The sequence below is a fragment of the Odocoileus virginianus genome, chromosome 22 (genome assembly GCF_023699985.2).
Source record: "Odocoileus virginianus isolate 20LAN1187 ecotype Illinois chromosome 22, Ovbor_1.2, whole genome shotgun sequence".
In the NCBI taxonomy this organism is placed as follows: Eukaryota; Metazoa; Chordata; class Mammalia; order Artiodactyla; family Cervidae; genus Odocoileus; species Odocoileus virginianus.
The window spans coordinates 41649199-41672524 of record NC_069695.1 but is presented as its reverse complement, the minus strand read 5'-3'; the positions used below and the strand labels follow the sequence as shown (position 1 = coordinate 41672524).

The window sequence follows — 23326 nt, the reverse complement described above, 5'->3', positions numbered from 1 at the left end:
TAAAAAGAGCTTGTTTGTTGGTCTGGAAGCCAAGTGCTTAGGGCTTCTCCAAGGATGGTGGAAAGCCAGCATGACCGGACTCATGGAACTTTCCAAGCCTCATAACCATTGAACACAGTGGGACATTATCTGGGTCTCAATATCAATTCAGCTATAAAGTAACTTTGCAAATTCTGATCAACCAGATAACAATTTTTCTCTTTAAACACAGGTATTTTAAATACATTTTACCTAATTTTTTCTAGCTTAACAATTTCAATTGAGGTTATTGATAAAGATTTAAAAGAGTCAAAGGATTTATCTGAGAGATAATCCAAGAATATGCCACAAAACTGACTTTTCTGGTGTCTGTTTTTGTCCTCTAAATACATATTAGCAATTAATAGTTGTGCCATATGACTTAATAAAAGAACAGTAAAGTAGAAGCTTGCTCTAGTCATAAAATGCAGTTATAAATGAAAGCAGACAAATGTCTAGATTTCAGTATCAATTCAGTTCAGTCACTCAGTTGTGTTCGACTCTCTGTGACCCCATGGACTGCAGCACGCCAGGCTTCCCTGTAGGGATATTTCTCTCTGCAATCATGATTCAAGCTTGTGCTTCATCCAGTCCAGCATTCTGAATGATGTACTCCAGCAAGGAGATTTCAGTACAGACTTTATATAAGCAAGTTCATACAATTTCTCAAACTTCCTAAAATGTACAAATAGAGAAATCCCAAATATTGAGCAACTCTTTTCAGGTATTAAAAACAACAACAACAACAACAACAACAAAAATCCTCAGTGCAACTGCAGAACTGCAGGCAGAAAAAGAACACATTATTGCTCAAGATCCTAGAAGAAAAATTCCAGCCTGGTTTTCATCAGCACCAGCCAGCCCTTTGAGTTCTGTGCAAATGGGGATAGAGCTGAGTTCTGATCAGTGATGATTTATGTATGGTTCCCAGCTGGATATGTATAAAGATGAAGATACTCTAATATACATGATTTTAAGAAATTCTTTGTTAAAACAAACTATTGAATTTTTTTTTTAAATAATGTGGAGAAGATAAAACACATTCATTTCAGTTCACTCAGTCATGTCCGATTCTTTGTGACTCTATGGACTGCAGCTTTCCAGGCTTCCCTGTTCATCAACAATTTGTGGAGCTTACTCAAACACATGTCCATCGAGTCGATGATGCCATCCAACCATCTCATCCTCTGTCATCCCCTTCTCCTCTTTACTTCACTCTTTCTCAGCATCAGGGTCTTTTCTAGTGAGTCAGTTCTTCACATCAGGTGGCCAAAGTATTGGAGTTTCAGCTTCTGCATAAATCCTTCCAATGAATATTCAGGACTAATTTCCTTTAGTATGGACTGGTTGGCTCTCCTTGCAGTCCAAGGGACTCTCAAGAGTCTTCTCCAACACCACAGCTCAAAAGTGTCAATTCTTTGGTGCTCAGTTTTCTCTATGGTCCAACTCTCACATCCATACATGACTACTGAAAAAAAACATAGCTTTGACTAGACACTTTTGCTGGCAAACTAATGTCTCTGCTTTTTAATATGCTGTCTGGGTTGGTCACAGCTTTTCTTCCAAGGAGCAAACCATCTTTTAATTTCATGGCTGCAGTCACCACCTGCAGCTTTACCAATGTGTTTTATTGGTAAAGCTTTATATAAATGTGGTTATTCTGAAATGGAAATAGCTCAGTCATTGTGTAGCTTATGTCCATAGGCCCTCTCAACATCCTTAATGGCAATGTAATTTTAATATCATGTTACAGAAGGAGCAAAAAATCATGTCAACATTTTTATTAGAAAAAAAAAAGAAAAACAATGCTTATTTTCCCTCTTATTCCAAGCTAGAAACAGCTAAAATTAACTGGAAAATCTACCTAGATTATTCTGAAGCAATTAATTTATTTAATAATTCACTCATCAAAGAAAATTTAAGTATTTATTATATGCCATGCCCAGTGCTTGGTGCTAACATACAAGGCAGACAAAGTTTGTGCCCTCATGAAGTTTATAATTTGAATGCTCTGCATGGAAACTAGTGCATAAAAGAGAACTCTAGCCTGCTCTCAGAAGCCAGGAAAAACTATGAAAAGCAATGTTTTAGGGGAGACTCAAAGTAAAAGTCTGTGAACAATGCCTGAGAACTTATAAAAAGTTTCGATTTCCTAGCAGCCGAGCCAATCAATCTTGAAATTTCATCTTCATTTTGAGAACACCATCCAAGATGCAAGCTTTACCAAGCTTTTGACAGTGAGAACTTTACCTGCAGCACTTTTTAAAAATCTCCTGGGTATCCCCACATATATTTCAGCTTCTGTACCATTAAGAGATTGGACATGAATATTCTTTAAACCTTTGATCATTTCAAGAGGGTAGGACAGGATAGGAGGAGTCTTTCATGCTGGAAATTCTTATGTCATTGTCCAATGCAATACATAAGAAACCTGACATCTTCACAGGAAAAAGCCCAGTTGCCTTTTAAAAATTCAGCCCTAAGGGTTTCTCCTGTGATATGTGACCTAGAAGACAGATAACTAGGGGGATTCTTTGAGTGAAGGAATCCTGGGTTTCATTGCTTTCGGATGTAACCAACTCAAAAGCTTTGGGAGTATTGCTATTTAATTAGAGAGATTAAACCAGGAATGTACTTTTCTCCTACAAAATGAGAAGACTGAGGGCTCATGGGAGTTCTGGGTGTCTATGTTTGCCCGGGGCCAGAATTTGCTTCTTTAAAATGACTCATCCCTAGGTCTGGATCTGGCTTTCCATATTTGCCTTGTTTATTTACATTTATGAATAACTGCCCAAGAAATAGTGGGCGCATTTATTGGTCTTTCCTCATTGATGTGGCTAGGCTTATAGTGAAAGGCCTCTAGGTTGTTTAATAGAACAATATTGATATTAAAAAATTTATTGAATAAGCATATTTAATGGGCTCTTGATTCTGATCACATTAAAATTATTTGCATCTCTTGTTATCTAACTAGTGTCCTTTTATGCACTTTATGTTTCAGAGTGGTGCAGAGATAAAAATCTGCCAATACAGGAGATGCAAGAGACCAAGTTTGGTCCCTGGGTGGGAAAGATACCCTGGAGGAGGAAATGGCATCCCACTCTGGTATTCATGCCTGGAAAATTCCATGGATAGAAGAGTCTGACAGGCTACAATCCATGGGGTTTCAAAGAGTTGGACACAGTGAGGCATGCACTGCACATGTTTCAGAGAATTTGTAAAATCATTCACTTATTAAATAAGCTTTGAGCTGATAATCCAGATCTTTCCATCATTCTCTCCTTTCCTCCTAAAACCTTGCTTTTTTCTTGTCTTCCAGGTCATTTCTTTAGGATTTGGCCATTGTAAATCCTTTTTTTTTTTTTTAACCAAGAAAATTAAGTAGAAATAAGTTTTTGAGGAAGGTCTCTTGGAGATCGGATGGTTTTAGCATACTATGGAACTATAAGGAGTGATGAATCATGTCTTAGGACGTCCACATTTCAAGTTGGATTATTTGGGGTTTGCAGAATGGAGGAATTTTAGATTTAAAGAGATTTTTCTGATGACTTAATCCCACATCTTACCATAGGCTTCTATTCATCAATGATAAGGCTTCCAGGTTCTATTTCAAAGCTTTCAGTGAGGGAGCCCAAGTTGTGTCTTAAGACACTTTAAGTCATTTTAATGTTTCTAAATTTGTTTTGGTGTTGTTTTTATATCAACCCAAAGTCTGCCATCTTATCATTTCCTTGTACCAAGTCATTAGAATAAATAATAATTAACATATTCACAATTAAAATCTTTTCAGGAAAATCCTAACTCTCATTTTAGAAAAATGTTGTCAAGGTAAACTTCAAAGTCAATCCAGTCTGAGCTCCTACTGTATTCTTTTTTTTTTTTTTCCTGTGACCCAAGGTGAAGGGTGAGGGCTGATAGTCCTTAGAGCAATAAAGGACTTTTTTTTTTTTGCAAATTTCTGCTCTGTTGCATTACTAGAAGTTCCAGCTCACCCACTCTGGGTAATTAGCTTGCCTATTGCATCTTGACCATTGACACCTTTTACTTTACTAGTTTGCATCAGTTAATCAATACAGAGTGCCTGCTGTGACATGTCTCTGTTCTAGGCTCAGTAGAAACATAACCCAAGAGTGGCCATGGCTGTCACAGCTCTCCCCTCTCCCACCCAGGGGCTCACATTAAACAGAAAGGAAAGAAAAAATAAAAGGAACAGGATACTCAATTTCTCATTCTTAGTCTTTCTTCTATGAACTTAACTGTAGCATGTACTGAAGTCAACAACGTCTCTTTTGGGGATCCCTGGAGCTTAGGTTGTAGATATTTTAATTAAATATTCTTAAGATACAAGTATATATTTTTCTTTATTTATTTAGAATGTCCAACCGACAGAGAAAAAGCCAAATGTCTAATCACGTTGATCTCAGACCCTGAATTTGTCACTCAGTGGGGACGACATCTGGCCATATCAGAGTCCTTAAGTTAAGGGCAGCAGATACATATTATGTTGACAACTGGGCTCCATGCTTTAACCCTCACCAAAATTACTTGCAAATTAACATGCATACTAACTTCTTAAGAGTTAGGATGTTCATGACATCAGAAAAATGCATACCAGGTAATAGAAGCTGCACAGAACCATAACAAACAGATAGTACTTTCTCTATTTCCAATAACTTTATTCAAATAACTAGTTTTGCTCTTATTCTAGGGTTTATCCTTTTGCTGTGTACCTAAAATGCAGAACACCACAACAAAACAAAATGAATACAGAACAATAGCAATGGCAGAAACGCATTTTTTCTTATTGTTGTTGTTGAGCTATCTATTTACAATACTATGAGCATCCTGCAAAAAATTTAAAAACAGGGTTATTCATATTCCTAAAACATTCTGCAGTTGAATTTAAGTTCAGGGTCACTAAATATTCAGAATTAATCAGATGATGTCCTCCTATCCTCACTGTTTACCAGATGAATATAAACATAAATCTTTAAATGGAACAAAAAGTAGAAAAGAAAATAATATGGAGTTACAGTTAGAGATAGTGACCAAATAGGTCAACTATCAAAGCTTTGCTTGATAGATGTATCTTTTTATTTTTTTTTTTTTGTGTTTCATTATTTCTAGAGCCTGTCAGTTGCTGTGGGGAGAGAAACTGTGCTCTTATGAGTTTTCCCGAGGAGGGGGAAAAAAGCAGTTAAAAGGCTTTTTAGTTCAACAAATGTGTCCTGCGAGCCAAATGGAACAGGGGTGAAATCCTAGCTAAAACCCGTAGGGAATAATTTGTTGTTAGCAGCATCTGGAAAGGAAGTGCGGCAATGGCTGCGGAGTTTTGTTTAGAGAACAAATGGAAGGAAAGGGCTTTAGAAAGGTAGGTTAGCAGGTGGTAGGGGGAGGGAGAAAGTGCCGAACCCTCAAATGAGTCTGGGGACTGAGGAAGGAGATTTAATAGACTGAATAGCTGGTCACCGCCAAAGAACTGAAAAGCTGAGCGAGAGTCATCAGTAAGAACGCAGCATTAGTGCTGGGAACGCGGACCTAAAAGCAAATAACATTAAGTAGTTTATTGTTCCTCTGGCTCTCCTACCATTAATAACGTGTTTTCCCTCAAGAACTGAGTATTTTGAAAATCCACGTCAAGACCCGTGTTCGCTGTTATCCGTGGGCGGCCTGTCGTTGCAGTCGCGTTAGTTTTCCTGCCGCTGCTTCTTCCCGGCGCAGGGAGGCTGGCCTGGACCACCGCCCATCGCCGCCGCCGCCGGCGGACGGGGACCCGGGTCCACAGGGCAAGCTCTCTCCCATCTGCTGCCCGGGCGGCCGGCCTCTTCTACTGTGGGGACAACATTTCAACTGCAGGAAAAGAGGGGCATAAAAGCCATAATTACCGGGACAGACAGTGCTCTATTCTACATGGTCTATGGCCCCCTACTATCCTTACCTTTTCATCCTCACACCACACCACTTCCCGTCCACAAGCTGTTCAGCCCCGGCAGATGGGGAAGGCAAGAACCTGCGGCCACGGTGTGCTCCCACGGCCCCCAAGGCCACGTCTCAGGGGTCTCAGGGCCACATCTTTCAGTCAAGATTATGGACCCCCAAGGTTTCTCGGGGATTAGTGCCTGGCTCCAATTCTACAGGAGAATTATCTTGTCCCATTCTGTGAAATGGAGTAACTAGCAGTAAAGAGTGAGAGAAATTAGTCCCAACTCACAGTTTACTTTTGGACCCTTGTACTTCTGTTCATCTCTTTCTAACTCCGGAGCTCTGGGGTAACCCTCCACTTCAGATCCATCTTCTACTTACTGCTAAGGTCCTCCGCAGAATGCTCTATCTGAGAGGAAACAAGCTGGTGCTAGCCTTTCTAAGAACATTTGAGTACTGCAGGAGATTTAACCCAATTATAGCTATTATTTATTGTCAGGCTAACATAACACAATGTTCACTGTCCGCCTGGACTCCAGGGTCTGAGAACTGGAGTTTGAATATATATCCTCCACTTTTCGGTTATAAGATTTCAGGGAAGTCACTAAACCTTCCAGACCCTTAGTTCCCTTGTCTGTCAAATGGGTTGCTGCAGGGAATTAATGAAGAAATGTTCATTGCTTAGATCATTTAGTGTTAAAAGCCAGAATATTAAGTCTCACAACGTGGGTGTAACATTTTACTGTTATTTTCACCAACATTTTTTATTATCATTATGTGACTTTTACTGTAAAGCTACCATGTAAAGTTTACATATGTTGCTCATTTTAGCTGAAAAATATCATGTGCTATGTAATTCACTTATCATCCAGTTTACACATTAATATATGAGACAGAGCCAATACTTGAATTTGGGTCTGTTTTCAAATCCTGTACTTTCCTAACTATGCAAGTATTTTACTTATAAAGAAGTAAAGTTACAATATTAAAATTTCTATTATGACAAGAGATGACAGAGAATATCTTATCTAGTGAAATTTTAGATAACTGATAATGCTTTACTTTTTATTTATTTTTTAATTATATACTCTAGTGCTAAGCAGTGCAAAAATCATCAATATTTTATTTTATCATACAAGAGCCCTACAAGACATCTTAGATTATTATTCCCATTTGACAGATAAAGTGGCTAAAATTTAGTGAGTTTTTTGAAATGTACATACAGTGACAGAGCTAAAGAAGTTAAAAGTTGGAATTTACAGTACCATTTAGAGCCCAGATTCTTACCAAAATGCCTCCTGTAGAAAATGGCAACCTCTGCATGTTCAAAAGATAATGATTGAAGAGGATGAAATGCTGAATGATAGCTGAGATTATTGATGACTAAAGAAACCGAGAAGTTTTGGGGCAATGACATTCAATAAGACAATTTGATGATAATTTGATGTTGATGAAAAAGGTCTTCATTAGAGGTTCAGACCCATGCCTTTTTCCTAATCTTCTGGAGCACCATTATCATAATTATAGTCATTGTTTTCTTAATAATAACCTAATGAGCATTATTTTTATATATTTTCAAATAGCCTCATGTCAAATACTTAATTTCTCTTTCGTTGATACCTTTGAGAGAGTATTATTTCCATTTGAGACACCAGGAAACTGAGACACAGTAAGAGTATAGGACATTTTGTCAAAGCTAATATTGTCCAAATCTCTTGATGACTCACTCTATTCTCTTAACAGTTACTCCTGTCCACTTGTGAGAAATATACCAAAAAAAACAAAAAAGAAAGAAAGAAAGGAAGGAAGGATGGCCATTTGTCTCCCCTCCTCCTCCACCAGTAACTCCCAATTACTGGCTGAGATTTAGTGTGTGTATATGGGTAAGAAAAGCAAACCATGTGGCAGAATAATAAAATGTTAAAAATCTCTATTAATTCTTCTCATCTTTTATTTTGATGCCTTCATTATCAAATATACTTTGAGTACTAATTCTGTACTAGCCAGAGTTTAGTTGTAGAAGCACATACATGCAATGGTCGTGGCCTCTAATCTCAAAGATATGAAAGTCCATGAGTAAAACAGATACAGGTACAAATCACAATGACACAGTGTTTTAATAGAGGTGTCAAGAGGGCTATGAAACTGCCAGGGATGAACAAGGGATTCCGTCTCAGAAATCTAGGGAGCCTTCAGAGAGGAGAGGGATTACGTGTAATTCACCAGACAGAAAAGGGATGTAAAGAAAGGTAGGAGTCATTAATAGTGTGTTGAAGAAAAGCACAGGTACATGAACATTACCTAGGTCATCTCTTCTGATTAGAAAGAGGTCAGGTGCATTACTGTCTGGAACACTATGACCACAGTTAACCCCATTTGTTTACGCCTTTTGATCAAATGACCTTCAGAGGAGTGCAGATCTGCATATCAAAAGAACATCTAGTTTAAATCCTTGATTTGCCATTAATTGTTTGTGAGGCTTTAGGTGAGTTGATTTACATACTAGAACCTCTGTGAAACAAGAGAGTTGATAGAAGTTCTATAAAATCTTGCAATATTAGTGCCAAGTCCTCCAAACAATGATAGAAGCATTTTTCTGCCACCAGATTCTGTAAGTGAGCATATGATCATAGGGCCCAGGTGCTTTTATAATTGTGATAAATTGAATAAATACTCCGTGCTCAGTGGCCTTCAAAATGCATCCTGCCACCTGTGTGATAGGCTGCCCTTCTAAAAGCGGTAGAGGAACCACCACCCACCCACTGACCCACTTCCACTGCCTTAGGTGTATCAGACCTGAAAGTCCGTGAGACCTTAATAGGCTAATATATTTTTCCAGAAGAAAGAGAATGTATGCATATATATATATATATATATATATAGATGCTTTTTAATTGTGCTGGAGAAGACTCTTAAGAGTCTCTTGGACTGCAAGGAGATCAAACAGTCAATTCTAAAGGAAATCAGTCCTGAATATTCATTGTAAGGACTGATGCTGAAGCTGAAATTCCAATACTTTGGCCACCTGATTCGAAGAACTGACTCGTTGGAAAAGACCCTGAAGCTGGGAAAGATTGAAGGCAGGAGGAGAAGGGGATGACAGAGGATGAAATGATTGGATGGCATCACCGACTTGATGGACATGAGTTTGAACAAAGTCCAGGAGATAGTGAAGGACAGTTGAGTCTGATGTTCTGCAGTCCACTGGATTACAGAGATTTGGACTTTGGACTGATATATATATATAATGGAGTTATATGTCTTGATGTTTATGTAAGCAGAAATTATTCTATGGTAAGGAGGATCAGATTACAATGCATAACTAAATTAGATTTGTAGCATCCCTGAGGTAAGAGAGTTACTGATGCCAGGTGAAGGAGGCAAAGAGACTCTGGTGGTCAGAGCAAATGAGAAAGTAAGAAAAAGTGTACTAAAAAGATTAATAGCTTAACATTAATTTACACTGACCTATTTCATAAAAGAGACCACGCCTAAAACAGTAGATGCTATTGGAGTAACCAGCTGATTAAGATTATGGTAATCTGCTGTCATCCTCCAGGTTCTGTTTTTGCCCTACCTAGCCAAAGTAGAAAAATAAATTGGGAAGTTTATTCAAATTCTGGGCAATTATTTGTTGCAATATATCTTGCTTGTCATTTGAGGTAGGTATGAAATAGCAGTACAGCCTCTAGATAAATGCTGGTGATCACACTGTGGTTGCAGAAAGCCAAGAAGAAAAATGAAATTTACCTTGAACCAAATAGCTTGACTTCTTTGACCTTTTTTTTTTCTTTCCTGTCCACTACATATCAGCATTACTACTGCCACCATCACCCTGTCTTGGCAAGAATATTTGAAACCATAGATGCACACAGAGGACAAATACAACCAAACAAATGTTTGAATCTCTGAAAATTTGGCCTCCATTGTTTAATCAACATGGCACCTCCTTTTTCATTGGAACAAGTCTAGATTTTAAAGCTTAGTTCTAAACAAGCTTGAACATCTGCACTTTATAATGTCAATAAAACCCAGACCTTCATTTGAATCTGTACAACTCTGAGGAAAGATCTGTGTAGCACATACTCATGGGAGCAGGGGAAAAATCCAGAAAAAACTAAGGCAGAGTTTGCTACTGTGGCTGTTAAAATAGCCTAGGCCAACTAGCAAACTTTGTAGCAAGAAGAGTTGTTATTTCCCAATGAATACCTGAAATTAATTTTCAGAGAGGTGGCTCTTGAGCAGGACCATGAAGGGTGAATAAGAATTGAGAAAGCAGAGCAAAGAAAATAGAAAACTCTAAGTAAGAGCAAAGGTAAAAGGGGTCCAAGAGATTTTTGAGCCAGAAGTAAAAACACAGTTAAAGTTGTCCATCAGAATAATAAATATGGGAGCAAGGCTTAAGAAGAGTAGAACTAGGCAGTGATTAGAAGTAGGATACCAGTCAAGAAACCACTGAAAGAATACATGCAAAAAAAAAAAAAAAAAGGTAATAAATGCTACTCAGGCAGTTAATACGGAGAACAGACAATGAATGGGAGATGTTTCAGTAAGGCTGTATTGCAACTGTAAACCATTTAAACAATTATAAAAAAAATTGTAAACAAAGGCAGGATTATGGGCAAGGGAAAGGAAAAAAAAAATCAAAATGATATAAAGATGAGAGCTTAAATCTGAGATCCCAAGAGGAGTGTTTTGTCATTGCATAGAAAGGGAATGCACAAGCAAGAAAAGTTTTGCAGACAGAATTATATATTCGCTCCTAAATGCACTGGGTAGAAAAAGTCTGCAGAATACCAAGATGAGAGTTCTTACAGAGTTTTAGAAATGTAGAAATATAGTTCAAGAGAGGGCTTAGATGTGTTTTTCTCATAGAGGTGATTTTAAATTTATAAGAGTGGATTTTATTTTTCATATAGTTAGTGGAGTTTATGTTTTTTCTGGATAGTTAGTAGAAGGACAAAAATGGAGGGAGGCATTTCTTTGGAAAAAAATATATAAAAGCATAGTAAGAAAAAGGATGTAGGAATAAGAAAGAGTAATGTCAGGAGAGAAGTGAAAATATAAATGATAGATATTGAAGTACACAAAGATTGAGGATGATGGAGAATTAGAGAAAAGAGAAAACTATATTTTACAGTAAGAGTATTATAATATTCAAAGCAAACAGTGTGTGACTTGAATAGTGGGGGAAAAAAACAGATTTTGAGAGATTAAGAAACCTGTGGCTATCAATCAATGCAATGATTTGATCTGTTCTATATCTGCAAAGGGGCTAATGATCAGGATATGAGGACTCTCTCAGCACCAGTAATCTGTGATTTTTTTTTTTCATTTTATGCATCTAATTTAATTGAGTTCAGACCTACATAAGTCTTAAAATACCTAAAATCTTGCCAGAAAGTTTGGGTTATAGAATAAAATGTGCTACAAACTGTATGTATAGAGTACCAACATAGAGGTCAATTACCCCTATTAGTTAGAACTCTAGAATCTAGGTGTATAAAACAAATGTATTAAGTATTATAGAGATAAAAAAGTTGATTTTTAAAGACCTTTTTGCTTTTAAAATATTGATTTTTTGCATACTTTATTAATTAGTTATTTCAAAGGTAAATTCTAATCAAATTACAGCATCAGTAGATCATCAGAATATGAATTGCAGAGCAAGGATGGTAAGAATAGTGATGGTGATGGAGAAGATTGATACAATTTCAGGGGCACTTACCATGTTTCAGTTGGTTGACAAGATGACTTCTGCGTGTTATTGACATCTACCTGGGGAGACAGAAGGATACTGTGCTTTTTCCGGAAATCTTGCATTTAGTGGACCATGTCCTTCTGAACTCATTAACTTTGAACAAGCATGGCATTATAGTGATACTATTTAGCACTTCCCATCTTCAAAGCTCTTGGCAAATATTAGCTAAGTATTAATAGTTCTTCAAACACTCATGAGAATTTTGCAAGTATATATTATTGTTATCACAAAAGAAGGTCATCCATCTACATAACTTTTCTAAGGAAGTGGGAGGCATCATTGGTAAAACCAAGAATATGGCATAAACATATTTGTTTTGATCCTATCTTTCAGCCAAAGGACCAGTTGTCTCACTTTCTATGGAAAACATTTACTAATATGGTGTACTAACTACTCATATGAATTGTATAAAGTATAGCTGAGCTGTAATAAGACAGCATTAATTTGTTTCATAGGCAATTACGAAATTCCCCTCCCTTGATCTATCCAGCACAAAAACTGAAAATGATCTTTATCTGTTATTTGATGACTTTAGTTTCTAATTGTTACTGATGGTTTAGGCATCACTAAGGCTTCATGCAAAATATTGCCCTCACCCTCACTATGAAGATTCTTTTTCCCATCCTCTCCTTACTGACTAGGTCCTGTCTCCAATACTCCTTATTCTAGTAGTTTTGATTCAGTGAAGGAAATTCAATGAAGGAAAAATTTACAGTAAAGGATATTATGATTCCCAACCCCAAATAAGCCTGATTACTTTAACTCTAAGATGGTGTTCTAAGCTCTCATATAATCTTACATAACTTTTAAACTGCATATTATTTCCCCCTTTTACATATCTGGTTAACATTAACTTTTCTCATATACTCTTTTAAGTTAACTTTAAAATGGCCATCTGTATTTAAATTCTTGAGCTTCTTTCCCTCTTTATTTTAGTGTTTATCAGTTTGACATTAACTTTCATTGAATTAATATAGAATTATTTATATTCTTTACATATCAGCTCTTCCTCTCAATTTTCCTCTATCAATAAAGCTGCATTTCTCCAGGATGCCTGGACCCCAAACTTTGGATTTGCTACTTCCTCTATGTCTCTTTAAACAGATACAGGAAAACATAATATTCAATCTTCTTTATATCTTGGTGTCTTGTACTATTTCCTTCTCCCTTTTTTATTTGTAAGGCTATCCACTCTATACAAACCCATTATAATAATTTACTGGTTAGCACTCAAAATATTTTAACATGAATAAGTGATAGAATTTTATGTATAATCCAACTCAAATAATCCTGTATTATTCTAGCAGACACCAGAGGATGTAAACCAGAGAGGGAACTGACTTTCTTTAGAAGCTAATCAAAACTGCATAGATTATGTCAACTGCCATCTGAAAGCTCTGTAGTTTTCAACATCTCTTCTGTGCTGAAGGATATGCCCGCCAACTTCCTGGTGGTTATGTCATCAGTCCAACAATGAAGAATTCTAACAGTCAGATGTGAAATAAAACTTTAAAACAATAAAACAAGATGAGAGAAACAAAAAATAATCCAAGCAAGCCATCACTGTCCCCTTCTCCCCATACAACAAAACCATGGGAGCTGCTGTTCCAGAAAATTCCCTAGGGGTGTGTTAGCAGGACCCCACTCCTGAGAGATGATTCTCCAGAGTTAGGGAGAGATGCACCCTAACCCTAACTCTAATCCTAACCCTAATTGATGGGTTGATGATCCCTAACTTTGGATGCACCCAGTTATTGAATATATGAGAGGATATCTGTTTTCTAGTATGATTTCAACCCTACTTATCATTGTCAATATTTTACTTGCTGGTTACCCTTGCTTTGTTTAATTTGCTTTACTTTGTTTGGGGTTTGTGTTATTTGTCAGTTCAAACTGAATTTCAACTTTTGTTTTGTGTTTTCTTCCTTTGTGAGACCTTGGTAGACCAGCCTGCCTAACATAACTGAATACTATTTGACTGAAGAACCTATTGGGAATGAAGACTAATGCTCGTAACACCAATTCACATTCTTGCAGACATACAAAAAGTATATGAGATCGGGCCAGTTTTGTGTTTACACCAGAACATTATTTTCTTTTCTCTATTTCTATGTTTCTTTTCTTTGGTTTCTTGTTTCTTGACATTTTGTGGATAAACAGCACCAAGCAGAAAATGGCAGTCATTTAGGCAATCTGATTACAGTGGCTGAGTTTTTGTTAATCGGGTGGTTCTGTGTGTATTCATAAGCCTTTAATCTATTGTGTTCTCTCTTACATAGCTCTATTCTACTTTATTAGTCTAGTGTCAGTCATTAAAATGTATGTTCTTCAAGGAATGACAAGCTAGTATAGAATTTAGTGTCATATTCATGCTAAATGGACCTGGACAACATTACAGATTAGCAATAAATTCTTATGAATGAAGATATGAGATTTTAGAGAAATGCGTTATGTAAGCCTCATTTTTCGCATATTTTAACTCTAGGAATTATAATAAAAATAATAGAATAAATTTTTGTAATATGGAATGTTTTGGAAGAAAAAGTATGTATATAAACTATAAAAAAGCTAAATAATGCCTAGAAAATACCTGATGTGTACAGTAGGATATATACCTGAGTAGTTGATACTATATTTAAAATATAGGAATGGCCAATGTGAGTGTGAAATGATCTTGGAAATTTAAAATAAAAGTCTGTTCCTTCTTACCTCTTCCTCACTATTTCATCTCTTACAATATACTATATTTATTCATACTGATCAGTTCAATTATCTTCACAGGTATTGTATTGCAACTGTATGTAGATATGTATTTTCTAAAAAGGTTGTAAATTATATTCATTCCTTTAATACTAACCTAGAAGCAAAAAGGGCCTCTATTATTGCAGGTTATTATTCCTGCCCAAGAGATGACAGGAGAGGCAGAAACTATTTGGAGCTCTGTCTGAATTGCAGTTTTAAGCACATCTGATGTAGTACATGTCTAGAGGTGGCATTTCTAACCTTTTTATCAACTGGGTTCCATGGATCAGAATAAATGATAACAATAGCTCACCGCCTTCTGCTGGACAGATTTGCTACTTGAAAAATGATCGAGGCCCTATTAAGAGAAGCCACACCACCCTAATGGGGAGCAGATCACAGGCCAGGTCTCTCTGGGGCTGTATCTCTCTGTATGAGGGGACGTGACCTTGCCTGTCTTTTTCCCTGGGATCAGTTGAATGATAGACTTCTTTTCTTTCCCTGAATTGTTACAGCAAGAGGAGAGGAAAGATTGCAGCTTTTTTTTTTTTTTTCCTTTTCTTTCAGAAAAGAGACATGGCCCATTTTAACATCCCCATTATCTATGTGTCTGACCACAAAAGCTCTATTTGAAAAGGCCCTATGGTTTCACAATGAGGACAAGCCCTTTCAAATGCCACTCCACTGGCCACGGTGTACCTGGGGCTCCATTTTCATACTTGGGATGGCAATGCATTTACTAAGTGCCCCCAGACCTTCCTAACACTGACCCACCCCTCAGATTTTGCTCTGCTCTTTGCTTTCATGGATCAGATCCTGCCCCTCCTTTTATGTATACATATTGCAGTTCTCCTTCAAGACAGAATTCAAATTCTGCATTCCCTCTAAAGTAATCCTTACCATTCTGACTCACAATGCTACCTGCTTCTTTTGAATTCCTGTATATTATTCTGAGGACTCAGTAGAGATACTGAAACATTATGCTGCATTCATTCACTTATGGTATAAGAATGAAAGAACTCATCTTGTTCTATTTTATTTTTCCCCGCTTCATTCTCTATCTCCTCCTTCATTTTCCCCATAACTAACCACTTTTTATGTCTTTCATCCATAAACATAAAAATGTATGCATCCACTAAATTTTTAGAGTGTTAATTTGTAGTTATATACACACACACACACACACACACACACACATATATATATATACATAAAGTGTACTATATATATATATATAAATTGTACTATGCACTATTTCTCATTATCTTTCTTACATATTACTCTACATTAAAACAGTAGAAAATTTAGATATCTAGATGATAGTTACATAAGTAGATAGATAGATGAATGAATAGATAGGGAGAGCAAGAGAGAGAGCACACAAGTTAGAAAAAGAGAGAAATAGATATATGAATGGGTAGGTAGTAGATAACAAACAAGCAGTAGATATATCAATCAAAGAAAAATTCATAGACTCATTTCAAAGGGCACGGGGAACTAACGTGGGAGCAGAAAACAAAGCCAAACTGTCTTATTCCTCGCTAGTCCTTATTTTAAATTTTAGGCCAACAAAAGCAGTGGATAATCCTTGGCCAGGAAAGGTCCAGTGTTTCTAGGAAAATTACATGACCCAAGGGAAAATGAATGAGTTTTGCTTTTAAGACCATGTTTGCTTAGAGATAAGAACCATTGGACCATCACAGACAGAGCTCCTCTTACCAACAATTTTAGAAAGCTTAGTGTGTGTTTCATCCATATGTGAATGTGGAGTGTTCACCTCTGACTCTTTCTCCACGCTATGATGAAATAAACACATAAATTCTGAGAAGTTCAGAACTGAGATTGCTTCAAATATGTAAATAACTTTATATAGAGTGAAGACAGTTGTATCATGACTTTTGTGTACCCGAACCACTTTTGTCTTTGTTTGCCTCTTGATTTATAAAAGACAACCAACCAGTAATATACATTTACTCTGTTGGCATAAGATGAATATAATAATCCAGGATGAATTCATTATATTAATATATTCACTATTATATTAATTTTTCTTCTGATTTTAAAATAAATTGAAATAAAATGAAACAAAGGATTTTCCTGGCCCCTAAAATTAGACACTGTGCTTACTATACCCAGTGGAGAAGTCAGCCCAGTGTCAGAGGAAGGAGATGAATTACCTTTCACTCTAACAACTTTAGCAATTCACACTAACACTTTACAGTTTAGGAAACATTTAGGCATTGTCTTATTTGGTATTTACAAACATTCTGTATAATAGGTATTAATGGCACCAGTTTTAGAAATGCTGACATGATAGTTTTATCAGTTGTAGTGCACAACCAGAAATCAGTAATCAACACAATTTTATAAGAACTAACATCTTAGTTCTTAAAGGACCAATGCTACTTATTTACCCCATTGCAGGATCAGTGTTAGATTCATAGTTGTTTTTGTTTTATGAGTGGTCATCTCATCTTGTCACATTACAGACAAATTAATTTTCCCTTTTGACATAAAGCACAGGCTTTGTCTTCCCTCATATATGCTTGATCAGACATGTAAATACACATATTTGTTGAATATATGAAGACAAACAAAAAGAGCACTCTTTATGAGCTTACCCTTTTATTCATGACAACTACCACCCTATCACCCTCCAAAAATGGAAATAAAAATTCTAACTTTCCTTGAAAGTGAAAGACACTAAATCCTGTCTGACTTTTTGTGACCCCATGGACTATACAGTACATGGAATTCTCCAGGCCAGAATACTGGAGTTGGTAGCATTTCCCTTCTCCAGGGGATCTTCTCAACCCAGGGATCAATCCTAGGTCTCCTGCATTGCAGGCAGGTTCCTTAGGATAATTTATTTTTGAAAAATTTAATGCACCTCAAAGCTTCGAATAGTTATGGTATTGGGTATTTGGGGGAAAAAGCTTTTTTTTTTTTAAAAAATATCTGATTTCTCTAAGTACTGTTCCTAAACGAAATAAAAATAACACTGGTTTGGTTAGTCTTAGAAGTGTGCATAAAAGTGAAGCTCTTCCTGCTGTTGGAAAGTAGTTCTCTTGTTTTTGTGGAGGGAACTACAAATAGCAGAGTCTCAGGCCTCTGTAATGCACCACACCACTCATCTGTCAAGCTCTATCATTTGAAAATAATGAGCAGCCAAGAATCTGAAAAACTAAATCTATTAAGAATATTTATGCAGGAAAACTATCACTAAACACCTCCATTCACTCATGTAATGAGATTGGCATCATGGTAAAATTCTTGTCTTGTAAGATAATGATCTTATGGCTTTTTCTGGCTCTTAAACCAAAGATAATTGGGTTAATCTCTGCGGGAAGTCCATCTGTTTCCAGTAAACCATTTTAATTGTGGATGACTTTATTTCAGAAAAGTTGAAAAGGTCTTGTCACTTGCTTCCTGATCTTGGGGAATAAAAGAATGGATGTCAAAATTAAAAATGTAGATGTGTGGAAAATAAGACTGCCACAGAAGATTTACCAGTCTCTACATAGTATACATAGAGTGATGTGGGCAATATTATACTATATTTACTGAGTGCTTTTTGCTAAGGATTTAAATATTAAGTTTTGGTCATTAATATTTGTGCATCATTCCTGAGACATGGACAGAAAGATGTGTTAATGTTGTACGGATAACATGAGATTATGCACAGACAAAGTTATAAAGCTTAAAACATATTGCATTTGCAAACCTTTCACATATGGTGTCACACATGTGGTATTTGGTCATATAGCACAATATATTTGTGGCATATTCTAATTGTTTCATATTCTAATTGTGAGGATGCAATGTATCTGACTCAATTTTGCAAGCCTATTAAAGGTAAAGTTTAGGTATATGTCTTATCCCTAGCTCAAATTTGCTAGGCACATATTAGGCACTTAGTAAGCTTAAATATTTTTTTCTGAGCAATGGATTAATTCATAGTTGAGTTAGATAAGCAGAAATCCATTTAAAAATGAAATGGATTTACTTAGTAAGTTAGAAAAAATTTTCAAACACATTGGCCTTAAACTGTATCTTGTTTTCATACATGCTAGAACATCAAGAATGGAAAGAGATATATAAATGCAATCTTCCTTCAAGATTCTAGGCCTAATCTAGTGGATTTAAACCCCCATCTGTTAGTAGTAGCGACAACTTATGGCATTGCCATGATAAATGAAAATGTTCCTTGTGTGTCATAAGTAGTTTATGTGTGTTTGACTTTTCTGTAGCCACTGTTATCAGTATACTATTATGACTATTGAAAGTATCATGCATGGTATGCAGATTTCTGATTGCATACAACTTTTTGCTTGATCAAGAAGCAGATTCTGTCCCAGTAAAATTCATCTTTTAGAGTTAGAAGAAATGCTTTGGCCTATATTTCTTATTTACATGTTGGAAATGCATGCTTAGTAAAAGTCATCTGCTTGCTGTCACACAAATAAAAGGTTAGGCTTCCACAAAAAGCAAGTGACAGGGAGCACAAGATAGTGACTTTGACTTCACTCATTCAAAATATATATTCATGAGCATCTGCCACATGGCAGGCACTGTCCTAGAAGCAGAATCAGAGCTGTCTCTGCCATTCTCTGTCACTGATGCTCTGAGGAAAGAACCAGCCAGTACTTGGAGTTACACCTATGACACACAGCTCTGACCAGTACTACAAAGGAGAATGACAAGGCACTTAAAGAGTGGGCCATAGAGAGATTTAACCCGGAATGGATGCTCAGGAATGGCTTCTTAGAAGTAATAATGACCGAAGCAAAATTTGTGCTGGCTACCAGCAGACAGATGGTGCTCAGGACAGTTCTGGTTGCGATGCTCCAGAAACAGGGAGCGTTACATGTGGGCGCTTCTTTGATGGAAGGAAGTGGGGCATACTTGAAATGCTCTGAAGTGTAGGAACAGAAGATGACTATAGAGATACATAGAAGTCATTCCAAGGCTTAAAAGCATGATAAGGAATGTGTGATCTTTATATTAAAAGTATGAGAAGACCACTGAGTTTTTTTTAAGTAAATTACTAAGTAAACATACATTGTGATAAAGCATACATAACAGAAACGTAACCATTTTAAATTTATGCCAATAGGAAATGGCAACACAGTCTTGTGACTGAAGAATTCCATGGACCGAGGAGCCTGGCAGGCTACAGTCCATGGGGTCACAAAGTCAGGCATAACTGAGCAACTAATACCATACTCCTATATCATTATGTGCATTGATGGTGCTGTATGATTATCAGCACTATTCATTTTCAGAACATTATCATCAGAATAATGTTTCAGAACATTATCATCATGTCAAACAGAAACTTTGTTCCCATTAAATATAACTCTCAATTCCTTCTTTCCTCCACCTCTGGCAACCTCCATTATGCTTTCAATCTCTAAAATTTGCAAATTCTAGGTACCTCATATAAGAGGAATCATATAATATTTGTCCTTTTATATCTGAATTACTTCATTTACATTAATGTATTCAAAGTTCTTTCAAGTTTTCCACCAAATGTGGGAATGGAATCAAATGTATGGCTCTGAATTCCTCTTTAGAGGCAGGATAGAAAATATAGGAGACAGATACAGGGACACTTTCTAGAATGGTGTTATGATTGACAGGATGAGAGACCATGTAGTCTTGGATAAAGATATTTAGCAGCAGCAGAGAGAGAGAGAGAGAGAAATCAGTGGATTGAGGAGATATTTAAGAAGAAATTATGGTCTTACAAGGCTTCCCTGGTGGCTCAGCAATAAAGAAGCCACTTGCAATACAAGAGACCCAGGTTCAATCCCTGGGTGGGTAAGATTCCCTGGAGGAAGGCATGGCAACCCACTCCAGTATTCTTGCCTGTAGAATCCCATGGACAAAGGAGCCTGGCAGGCTACAGTCTTAGGGTCGCAAAGAGTTGGACATGAGTGAAGCAACTGAACATGCACACATGATCTTACCATGCATTTCAGGGACATGTGGCAAATATAAAGTGCAATAATACTAACTTATCATAACAATTACAGGACTATGTATGGATACAGAAAGTCAATAGATACTGATTTAATAAAGTTGTGCCAGAGGATTGGATAAACAAATCGTTATTCAGATAAGAATAATAGATATACTGTGTGTAATTATGAGAGAACAAGACATGCCAGAATGGTCAGATATAAAACTCTTTGATTTAGACAAGACCCATTACAGCTATGAGAGTCCAAGAGAGTCCCTTAGACTGCAAGGAGATCAAACCAGTGAATCCTAAAGAAGTCAATCCTGAATATCCATTGTAAGGACTGATGCTGAAGCTGAAACTCCTATACTTTGGCCACCTGATACAAAAGAGCCTGATGCTTGGAAAAAATGAAGGCAGGAAGAGAAAGCGGATGACAGAGGATGAAATAGTTGGATGGCATCACTGACTCAATGGACGTGAGTTTGAGTAAACTCTGGGAGATGATGAAGGATAGGGAAGCCTAGCGTGCTGCAGTCCATGGGGTCACAAAGAGTCAGACACAACTGAGTTATTGAACAACATAAAAGCTATAGAAATTCTGAGAAGGCAAAAGCAATTTATAAATGGGGAAATCAGGGAAAGCTTCAAAAGAAGGTAGGATGGAGATCACCCTACCATGGACACGAGGTAGGGTCTGGTGATAAAGAGCTTATCCCAGGAATGACAAAGCCACGGTGTTAAGAAAAGGCCACATTAGTCCAAGTACCACAATAAAACTTCAGAAATGGATGAGAACTTTCTCAAGGAAAGAGAAGCAACATTTCCACATACATTTAGTTAATAATAAATAATGCAGGAGCAGAAAGTCAATTTAGTGAAAGACAATCCTTCTTTCATTTTATCCTCAAGATGACCGAAAATGGTAGAAATAGATATTCTTTTGCCCTGAAATGACTCCATGGGGATCAACAGAAATCTTTTAATTTGGAGCAGCAGGCCTAACTCATTGTGAAGAAGAGTTTCCATTTTCTAACTATGTTTAATAATGTACTTGAAAGTCCGGGACAAACAGCTAGAAAATAAATGTTTTCTGTAACTGACTGTCAAGGAACTGAATCTGCTTCACGCTGCCAGGAAAATTGTATTAGTATCTGAAGCAACTATTATCAGTAGGTAAAGGATGTAAGTAACGAGGCAGAAAAAGAACAAGAAGAAGACTGGATGTACAAAGCAATCCATGTTGAGGCAAGGCATTGATTGGAAATTACAGTTGATTATACCGGTAACGGGCAAAGAAGGCAGTGTTTTCTCAGATGTGAACAAGTGACATTTCAAAGCACTTTCTGTGTGTTTGAACTCAGACCTCTCATTGGGCTTTGTGTTGGCACAGAGAGGAGAGAGAGATAATTGCAGGAGGTCGGTTCTCTTCGTTTAGAAAAAAGGCATTTTCTAGTTAGAATTTCCACTTAAGGCTTGATAACGACAGACGAAAATATATTATCACAACACCATAACATTTTCCTTTGACTTCGACTGCAAGTTTGCCTATAACTTTGTTTGCTTATCTTTTACATTGCATTTACCAATTAGTTAGAAATTATGTCCTCAGTATATTGTTGTAAAAGCGAAGGACCAGATCAGGCAGATTACTAAGGCTGCCTCTAGAGAACTGAGCACAGAATACAGTAATATAAGTCAAAGCAAATGGTACAGAAACAAGTGCTGTGGGACTTAAACAGTCACGGTGGACAGATGGGATCGAAGAAAGGTGTTATGAACCGGGTGGACCTTGATGGAATCTTGAAAGGTTAGCACATTCTATCAGGCAGGGGCAGGGATGTGAGCAAAGAAAAATGAGGAAGATAACAATGAGCACTTTTGAAGACCACAGTTCTTTCAGAGAAATCCTGGTTGGAAGAGCAGAATAAAGTTCTATGGAGTGAGCTCTGACTCTCAGGTTACAAAGAGAGTATGACTTTATCATATGTAAGTATGCGTGGCCCCAGTGACTATTTTAGAAACCTAGGTATTTAAGAAAAGGGAGTGTTCTAATGTTTAACTTATGGGAAAAGAGTAGGCTAGAAGATAATTTCAAGTCAAAGGTCAAAGGGACAAGGTTGGATACTTTAGCTGAGGTCCAGGTGTGAAGGAATCATGACTCTTGGAATGGTAGCCCTGGAGCTGTGCAATGATAAGGTGCTGAGGACACAGCCAGTGAATGTAGGGAGACCAGGAGTGTGGTTAGCAGGCCTACGGTCGTTGAGTCAGAGCAGAAGACGATTGATTTGTGATTCAGTCAAAGGCAAGAGTAGCGCCTCAGGACTTCTTTAATCCCTAGGACGGTTACTAAAAGTCTGCTTTCTTGAGGGGAAACTTACATTTTAGCAGTCCCTTTCCAAGTCATCTTTGTGATTTGAGCAACTACCCAAGGAAGGGTATTAATTCCATAGAAACTGTTTACTGGGTTTTAGACAATGAAATTCTTTCCTGAGAGACAGTGCTGGAAGTGAGGCTTTCTGAATATGCAGAGAGGACTCAAATCATTCTGAAACCTAACTGCACTTTAGAACTGCTTCAACGGCTTTTAAAAAGATGGTAGGATAGAGTCTCCCTGAGCTGATTAAATCTGAATCTTTGGGGGTAGGCAGCATTCCTATTTTTCTTTTCATCTTTACTTTTCTAGGTGATTTAAAGGGGCTAACCAAAGGTCTTGATGGATGTTTGCTTCAACATAAATAATTCACATCAGACTCACAGGCTCACATCAACCAGTACAGCACATATCTTGAGTGGGGAAAGCAGTTTGCAGTTGTGGGCAGTGAATGATGGCCAGATAAGCTTATTGTAAAGAAGGTCAAGATGTTTTGACACAAGACCAACAGCCAAGAGGGAATTGGCATCTGCCTTTTTGAGGC

At 37.1% G+C, this 23326-nt stretch overlaps 1 long non-coding RNA gene across 1 annotated transcript; it reads right to left on the bottom strand.

The window, feature by feature from the left end:
* Window positions 1-5712: 5712 nt before the first annotated feature.
* On the bottom strand, window positions 5713-16212 carry LOC110144972 (uncharacterized). The gene is made up of 3 exons (XR_002316025.2): window positions 16163-16212; window positions 11669-11718; window positions 5713-5868 (listed from the first exon to the last, which is right to left on the bottom strand). It is a non-coding gene; the product is annotated as an uncharacterized lncRNA (long non-coding RNA).
* Window positions 16213-23326: the final 7114 nt, after the last annotated feature.